The 9,121-nt window shown below is 38.7% G+C and overlaps 1 pseudogene; it reads right to left on the bottom strand.

The window, feature by feature from the left end:
- Window positions 1–1,339: 1,339 nt before the first annotated feature.
- Window positions 1,340–3,985, bottom strand: LOC121487006 (annotated as a pseudogene).
- Between the last annotated feature and the right edge of the window lie 5,136 nt (window positions 3,986–9,121).

Here is a 9,121-nt window from a genome sequence, read left to right as displayed (position 1 = left end):
TTCTCATGTCACCCCTGATTTTAAGTGATTACCATTTAAACCACCTGATCTGAAATTTTTACATCTATATGCTTCTTCCCTTTGGCACCAGAAGGCATGATGTAAATGCATTTACTATGTACCATGTAGTCTATTATAAAGAATGGCTTATTCTAGTCAGTTCAAAGAAATACTAATAGACATTAGGAGCAAAAGGTAAGACATGAGGAGAGAGAAGAGAGATTATTTCAACAGAACCACCTCCCAACCCCCACAAAAACAGAGAAACAAAAACAGAAACAAAATGGGGAGAGTCAGGGGAATGGAGGGGTGCCCAGAGGAAGTACAACAATCCAATCTCTGCAGTTTCTCCCAGTCTGGGGCAGGGTGGCTGGCCTAGCAGCTAGGGCCACACTTCCTCTCCTCTTGTCTTCCTGGTGGCTCCATGGCTTTGCCTCCATGGTTATTGTAGGGGCAATGTTTTTTGAAGACCATTGACGTGCTGGATATTCATGTAAGTGGAACCCATTGAGTGATCTCTATGGCTCTTTGCATGCTCCATCTTTCCCTGCATGTGGTCCTTGTGGCTCTGGGAGCTATGTATACTGAGTAGCACATATTTTTTTTGTTTAGTTGGTATTGCAGCTATTTGCGTCCAGGACCTTATAGATGTCCCAATAGACCCTATGGAGCTTGTGATCTTCATTCTCCATGTAAAGTATAGTGAGCACCATTTGGCATCTAGAAATTCTTTTATCATTGCCTCTGCAGCCCAAGCCTACCATGTAAAGTTTGAGCATCTCCACTAGGTCTTTGCTTTCAGGTTCATGCAGGATCCTTCTGGTAAACCTGAATTACAGATGTCTCTATAAACTTGAAATTGAACTTGCAGAAGCAGTTACCCTGCTGGCCCTGAGTCCTCTATGGAGTCATATGGAGAATTTCTGATGAGGAAAATTCTGCTGGTTATGCACCTATCAGAACTTCTTGGTGTGGAAGGAGTTTCCTGTTTGGGGCTCCAGTATTGCTGATGTGTGGGCAGAGAGGGAAGCCACAGAGACAGGTTGACAGGGATGTGCTGACATGGCACCTCAACATTAGTGTCTGTGGAGCACCATCCAGAGGCCTGGTTGGGCTGTACCAAGGCTGTCATGGGTTTCTCATGCAGGTGGGGCAAATCCTGCCAACTGCAGCAGAAGCAGTAACCATGGAGACCCCAGGCCTTCACATAGTCCCTTCATATTCTGGATGGAGGCCTGGTCAAGGTTAGCCTCTTCCAAAAGTGAGGAACTGATGCTTTGATTTGTGCAGATGGAAAGGTCATGATTTGTGAATAGAACATGAGTTATCTTCTTCCTCTTCAGAACAGGTAGGTAGGGGGGTGGCAAGTGTGCTCCTGCCCTTCTCTTCTGGTTCCTGGTCCTCCTGAGACTATCCCGAGTATTCTGAGAATTAGAGATGGGAATAGCAGGACCAGCATGTTCACTGAAACCTCACTGGCTATGGCAGAGAGGCTGTATTGTACTATATGGGATGAGGAAGGAATGCTAAAGACTGGGCTTTTGGGTGATGGTATAGCCCTCCAGCTCAGATCTCTTATGTGAAGGAGCAGATGAGTGATCATCACCTCATATTTCTGGTCCATCAGTGAATCCTTGATCTCTTCTTTTATGTAACCCACTTACACCATCAACTCAGTCCTCTAGGGGTCATTTTCATCAGGCAATAACTCCAAATAGGCTTTAGTTCCTCTTCGTGACCTACGTTCATCCATAAATCTGTCATAACTGTCTCAAGAGTGCTTTTCTTGGTGGGATTGAGAATAGGAAATTTCTTGAGCAGGTTTTCATACTTCATGGACAAATAAAAGGGAATATGGCATATTCCACTCAGTACCTGCCCTCCTAGACTTTTGAGATTCTGTGTACCAGAAGGCAGGGATCAGATGAGCACTGTATATCAGATAACCCTCAGGCTCCACACCTCCAGTTGTAGTCCATCATAAGATTGACCTTGGAATAGTTGGGCAGCAGCAAAAGAGGAACTGTTACTGAGGGCATCCAGCTTGTTGTCAAAGGTGAGTTTGTTGCTGAAGTCAATCGATACACTTGATATTCCTGTCGGCATCTAAGAGCAGGTGTTTTGCCTTTAAGGTCTCTACAAACAATTCACTTCTGGCGGCAGTACTATACAGCACACACTTTCTAATGTAATTTACTTGAGGACTTTTTCCCTTTCATTTGCCATGAATCACTAGGTAATCAAATCTCTCTTCCACTAGCATACTCCATGAAGTAGAGTGCTTTCTCAGTCTTGAGCCCCTCAATTTTAAATATGTTGGGATGATTCAAAGCTTTTCAGATTCTGACTTCATAGGTATTTTCTGGAAGCTGACATCATGGCTCCCTCTTTCCCAGTCAAGATGTGCCAGGCCAGCTTCACCTTGGTCAAGTTACCCTTGGGGCTTGTGATGAAGATTTGCCAACATGGGTCTCCTCCTCAACAAAGATAGCTGAAAGGCCCTGCAGTTATGTTGGACTCATTGCTGGACTTTCACTCAAAGTGTCCCAAGGTAGGCTTAAAATTGGAAAAAGCTGGTGATAAGTTTGGTCCAAATCATTTGGAAAGAAAATCATTTCCAAGTCTATTTGACAAACTGATCATTGTAATGGAGTCAAAACACAGTGCCAGACAAAATGTTTTTAAAAATCCTAATGATAAAAGGAATATAAAAGAAATAAAGAAAGGGATGTAGGGAAAAAAACTAAAAGTGAGAAAAATAACAAAGTAAAGAAAAAGAAAAAAATAATAAAAATTAAACAGACAGAAATCCCACCATGCCAATGAGATGTATTTGAAGGAGGAAACAGGTACCTTTGGTCAATATCTCTCAGATCATCAGAAACCAGCTCTTTGAACTAGGAAGACTTCAAACCTCAATAGCAAATACATTTCTGAGGCCCAGCCATGGACTAAACAGGGGTTTAGAAAACAAAACAATGGCTCCTGTAGAGGTCATCGCAAGAAGTGAACCTATAAAGTTAAAGATGATCAACAGTGGCTTTCTCACCTTTTTTTTTTTTACAGCTTCAGTGAGATAGAATTCACACACCATACAGTTCCTATATTTAAAGTATACAATTCAATGATTTTTAGTATATTTACAACCATCACCACATCAGTTTTAAAACTTTTTTATCGCCTGAAATATAAACCCCTGCCCTTTGAGGTATCATCTCCCTTTGAAATCTTATGTCACACACGCTCCCAGGCCTAAGCTGCCACAAATCTACTTTCTATTTCTGCACATTAACCTGATCTGGAGGGACACCAGGGTGGGTCAGTGGCTGAACTTCTGCCTTTGGCTCAGATTGTGATCCTGGGGTCCTGGGATCGAATCCTGCATCAGGTCCCTGTGGGGAGCCTGCTCCTCCCTCTGCTTATGTCTCTACCTCTCTCTTTCTCTCTGTATGTCTCTCATGAATAAATGAAATCTTAAAAAAATAATTTAACCTGGTCTGGACATATCATATGAATGAAATAATATCATATGTGGTCTTTTCTGTCTGCCTTCTTTCGTCATGTTGTCAGGGTTCATTCATACTGTAGCATGTATGAGTACTCTATTGCTTTTTGGTTGAATACCTTCCTTCCTTCCTTCCTTTTCTTCTCCTTCTCCTTCTCCTTCTCTTCTCCTTCTCCTTCTCCTTCTCCTTCTCCTTCTCCTTCTCCTTCTCCTTCTCCTTCTCCTTCTCCTTCTCCTTCTTTCTCCTTCTCCTCTTTCTTTTTAGGAAAAACAGGTCTTTATTATTCCCATTACAAAAGGCAGATCTTTTCAGGATCGGGGAGGGGATTCTGATAGTGATGGGCAGTCCTGCAGGACAACAGTGACCAAGATTCAGAAACATCTTGGAGTTGGAGTTGTACTTGTTGACTGGCTTGGACTTCTTGCTTTAGCACTCTTGGGGACCACAGTCCACATCTCCTTCATATCCTCCAATACCATGTTGCAGTGCCTGCTGAAGGCTCTCCCATGGCCCCAGAGCTTCTAGTTTTTGCTGTAGTTAATGAAAACTTGGGTGTTGAGAACAGAGAGTGCACACATGTTAAACTCTTCCTCCTGCATGTCTGCAGCCCCTCTGGGGTCACCTCACTCTTGAGCTTGTTGAGGAGACTCACAATGGTAGTGGCTGCACCCTCCAGGTCTATGCCATCTCCTCCATGTTGCTTCTGCCTCTGAAGAGATTTCATTCTATGAGTATACTGTATTGGCATCCAAGCATGGATGGGCATTTGGTTTGTTCCACCTTTTGGCGGTTATAAACAATGCTACTATAGTCATTCAAGCACAAGTTTCTGTGGGGCCATATATTCAGCTTTCTCTTGGGTCTGTATCTAACAGTGGAATTACTAGGTCATGTAGTAATTCTATGTTTATGCTTTTGAGGAACTGCCAGGATGTTTTCTAAAGCATTTGAATCATTTCACGTTCCCTCCAGAAGTATGTGAGTTCAAAATTTTCCACATCCTTGTCAACACTTGTTATTATCTGACCTTTTGATCCTAGCTATCCTAGTCAGTGTGAAATGCCAACCCATTCACTCTTCTCTGATGATTAATGATGTCAAGCACACTTTAATGTGTGTGTTGGCCATTTGCACATCTTCCTTGGAAAAATGTCTATTCCGATCTTTTTAAAAGGGTTGTCTTTTTTGTTATTGAATTGTAAGAGTTCTTTATGTATCCTGAATACAAGTTCCTTAACTGATACATGATTTGTGCATAGTTTCTGCCATTCTGTTTTCACTCTTTTGATGATGTCTATTGAAAAACAAGAGTTTAATTTTGGTGAAGTCCATTTAACCTTTTTTTTTTTTTTTCTTTTGGTTTCTTCTAATTACATGATAAATTGTAGCAATTGACTTTTGGATGTTAAACCAAACTTTCATTCCTGGGACAAACTTCCACTTGGGCATAGACTCTAGCTCTTTTCATTTGTTACTAGAATCAGTTTTCTGGTATTTTATTGAAGTTTTTGCATCCATACTCATAAGAAATTAATGGTCTATAATTTTCTTTTTTTGTGATGTCTTTCTCTGGTTTTGGTACCAGGGTAATAATGGCCTTATAAAATGAATGAAAAAAAAAATAAAATAAAATGAATGGTTACTTCTCTTCTATATCTTTGGAAGCATTTGTGAAGAATTTGCTTTAATCTTTCTTTAAATATTAAGAAAATGGAATTCTTCGATGAAGTTATTTGGGTCTAGGCTTTTCTTTGTGGATAGTTTTTGATTACTAAATTAATCTCTTCAGTTACAGATTTATTTAAATCTTCTTAAGTCAGCTATGGTGAGTTGTGTCCTTCTAGGAATTTGTTCATTTCACCTACTGTATCTAATTTATTGGCATACAACTGTTTATAGTTTTGGTTTTACAATATTTTTTATCTTTGTTAGTTTATTTTTTTAAGAGTTTTATTTATTTATTTATGAGAAACAGAGAGAGAGAGAGAGGCAGAGACACAGGCAGAGGGAAAAACAGGCTTCATGCAAGGAGCCTGATGTGGGACTGGAACCCGGGAATCTGGGATCATACCCTGAGCCAAAGGTAGGTGCTCAACCACTGAGCCACTCAGGTGTCCCTATTTTTGTTAGTTTAATAGTAGAATCCTATCTTGCATTTCTTATTCCAATTATTAGAATGTTTGTTCTTTTTTTTCTTAGTATAGATAAAAGTTTGTCAATTTGGGAGACACCCAGGTGGCTCAGTGGTTGAGCAATTGCCTTCAGCTCAGGGCATGATCCCCAGTCCAGGAATCAAGTCCCGCTCCCCTCTTTGAAGGAAGCCTGCTTCTCCCTCTGCCTGTGTCTGCCTCTTTCTATTCTTTCATGAACAAATAAATAAAATCTTTAAAAAAAAGTTTGTCAATTTTGTTGCTCTTCTCAAAGAACCAGTTTTTGGTTTCATTGATATTCTTTTATTTTTATATTCTCCATTTTTATTTTTATTATTTCCACTCTAATTTATTATTGTCTTCTGCTTACTTTAGATTTTGTTCTTCTTTTCCAAGAATTATTGGTTTGATACCTTCTTTCTTAATATTGGCATCTATAGGTATACATTTCCTTATAAGCACTACTTTAGTAGTGCTTTAGTAGTGCTATATCTATCTATTCATTTTCTCTAATCTCAAAGTATTTCTGATTTGCCTTTTGATTTCATCCTGGGCATCATCATTGATTATTTAGAACTATGTAGTCTAATACATGTGTTTGTGTCCTTGCCAAATATTTTCTTGCTCTTCATTTCTAATTCTATTGTATAGAGAAGATATTTCATATTTTGTCATTTCATTTATTGAAGTTTATGGCCTAAGAATATAGTCTATCCTATAGAATATCTCATGTGAACTCGAGAAAAGCATGTATTCTAGTGTAGGGTAGAGTTTTCTCTAGGTGTCAATGAGGACTTGTTAGTTTATAATGCTGTTCTAGTCTTCTTTGTCCTTGTTGATCATTTATGTAGTTGTTCTATCAGTCATTGTTGTGGTACATGGAAGTCTCCAACTATTGCTGAATTATCCACTTCTCCTTTAACTTGTGTCAGTTTTTGCTTCATGTATTTGGATAATATGTTATTGGGTGAATATATGATTATCATCATCATATCTCCCTAATAGATTGACTCTTTTATCATTATAAAATATTCTTTTTAACATCAAGTAACATGTTTTGTTTTAAAGCCTATTTTGTCTACTGTATGTACAATCATTACAGCTTTCTTACAGTTGCTGTTTGCACAATATATTTTTCTCATCCTTTTGCCTTCCATCTGTTTTTATGTTTAAATACAACGTGTGTCTGCTGTAGAAGACGAACTGACTTATTTAGATGGATTAAAGACTGTGAAGGTGCTCTTAGTTCCCCAGCTATGAAGATGGGCTCCCTGAGAAAGTGGCATTAAAGTAAATTTTAGATAGATGTTGAGATAGACATATTAAGTAAAAGATGTAAGGCATAGACAAAGTTTTTGAGGCAATGGAAATATACAGTGCAAAAGCAATGAATTATGAGTGGGTTGAATGAAGATTCATACAGCTAGGACACAGAGAGCAAAGTGGGTGAAATGAAGGTGGCCAGATCTCAGAATGCCACATTAGCAAATTTGTCTAACGGTCATTAAAGGTTTTCAGGAAGTATGTTCTATGATTACATTTTTAGGAAGTCCATTCATGATCACACATGTTTTTGTTTGTTTTTACTGAAGTGTGGATGACACACATGTTATATTAGTTTGAGGTGTACAACACAGTGATTTAAAAGTCTATGTGTTGGAAAGCCTGGGTGGTTCAGCAGCTGAGCATCTGCCTTTGGCTCAGGGCGTGATCCTAGGATCCTGGGATCAAGTCCCGCATCGGGCTCCCCATAGGGAGCCTGCTTCTCCCTCTGCCTGTGTCTCTGCCTCTCCTTCTGTGTCTCTTATGAATAAATAAATAATATCTTTAAAAAAATAAAAAGTCTATGTGTTATGTTATGATCATCATAACTGTAGTGACCACCCGTCAGCATACAATGCTATTACAATACAATTGACTATATTCTCTATGCTGGACTTTTTATCTTTGTCACTTATTCATTCCATAATTGGAAGCCTGTTATCTCTAACTTTCCTTCACCATTTTCCCCATCTGCCCACTCTCTTCCCCTCTGGCAACCAGTCTGTTCTCTGCATTTGTGGGTCTGCTTCTGCTTTTTATTTATTTTTTTATTCACTTGTTTTGCTTTTTAGATTTCACAAATAAGTTAAATCATATGGTATTTGTCTTTCTCTGTTTTCTCATTTTATAATATCCTCTAGGTCCATCCATATTGTCACAAATGGCAAGATCTTAACTTTTCTATGGCTGAGTAATAGTCCACTCGTGTGTGTGTGTGTGTGTGTGTGTGTGTGTGTATGTGTATGTGTATACTACATTTTCTTTACCCATTCATCTATCAATGAACACCCGGTTGCTTCAATGTCTTGGCTATTGATAATTACATATTTTTAAAAGAATGTACTGGCAGGCTCCCTTCAAAACCTGGGGTTGGTTTTGGTGGCCCCAGCAAGCCTTGTCCATGCCCCTGCAGAGGTATCATTATATCCTATTAACTTGTTTCCATTTTGTTTCTTCAATCATCTTGTGAACTCCTTGGAGTAAAGGTCATTCTATATGTATTTCTACATTCCTTCTTCTTTTTTTTTAAATTTAAACTCAATTAGCCAACATATAGTACATCATTAGTTTCAGATATAGTTTTCAATAATTCATCAGTTGTATATAACACCCAGTGCTCATCACATCACATGCCTTCCTTAATGTCCATCACCCAGTTACCCCAAACCCCCATCCACCTCCTCTTCAGCAACCCTCAGTTTGTTTCCCAGAGTTAAGAGTTTCTCAGGGTTTATCTCAAGCTGACCTGTGGTTCAATCATGGCTTCAAGAATTAAGACATAATTAGGAAAAAAAACCTGTCTGTGCATTGATATCCTGTCTGTAAAATTAATATAATAATGCATAGACATTTCCATTTTGATATGTTAGGCCAATTCCTTGCTGTAGACCAGAAGCCTCAATATCATCTGAATGCTTGTTAGTAAAGTAGACTGGTGGCTTCAGTCCTAAGTTACTGAACTGAAATATGCATTATAACAAGATCTCCAGGTGAATTGTACAAATATTTTAAGAAAAACTTATGTTATAGTGCACATGTTAAGAACATAAATGAGTCATCTAAAGAACTAAATATACAAATATATCATCAATGTGAGTGAGGCTTTCTTTGGTACATCTTTTACTTCCACTTTTCACTGTCATCACTGCATGCAGTGATTACTAATGTAGAAGACTGACCATCACTATTCATCAGAAGAAGAGACCACATATAAATTCAAATAAAGGTTGAACTGATCCTCAATAATTAAAGCCAGATTTCAAGAAATCCTTTCTTAGAGTGTTCTGATTTCTCTGAAAGAACTCAAGCCATCTCTCTACATCCCACTTGAGATCATATTGTTTTTTTCTCCCTTGTGTAAAAAAGGTCGATGAATTTTCTGAAGTTTAATATCACACTCAATGCCAATTCACTCCCAAAGCC

The sequence above is a fragment of the Vulpes lagopus genome, chromosome 3 (genome assembly GCF_018345385.1).
Source record: "Vulpes lagopus strain Blue_001 chromosome 3, ASM1834538v1, whole genome shotgun sequence".
Lineage (NCBI taxonomy): Eukaryota > Metazoa > Chordata > Mammalia > Carnivora > Canidae > Vulpes > Vulpes lagopus.
This window is presented reverse-complemented; position numbering and strand designations above follow the sequence as displayed.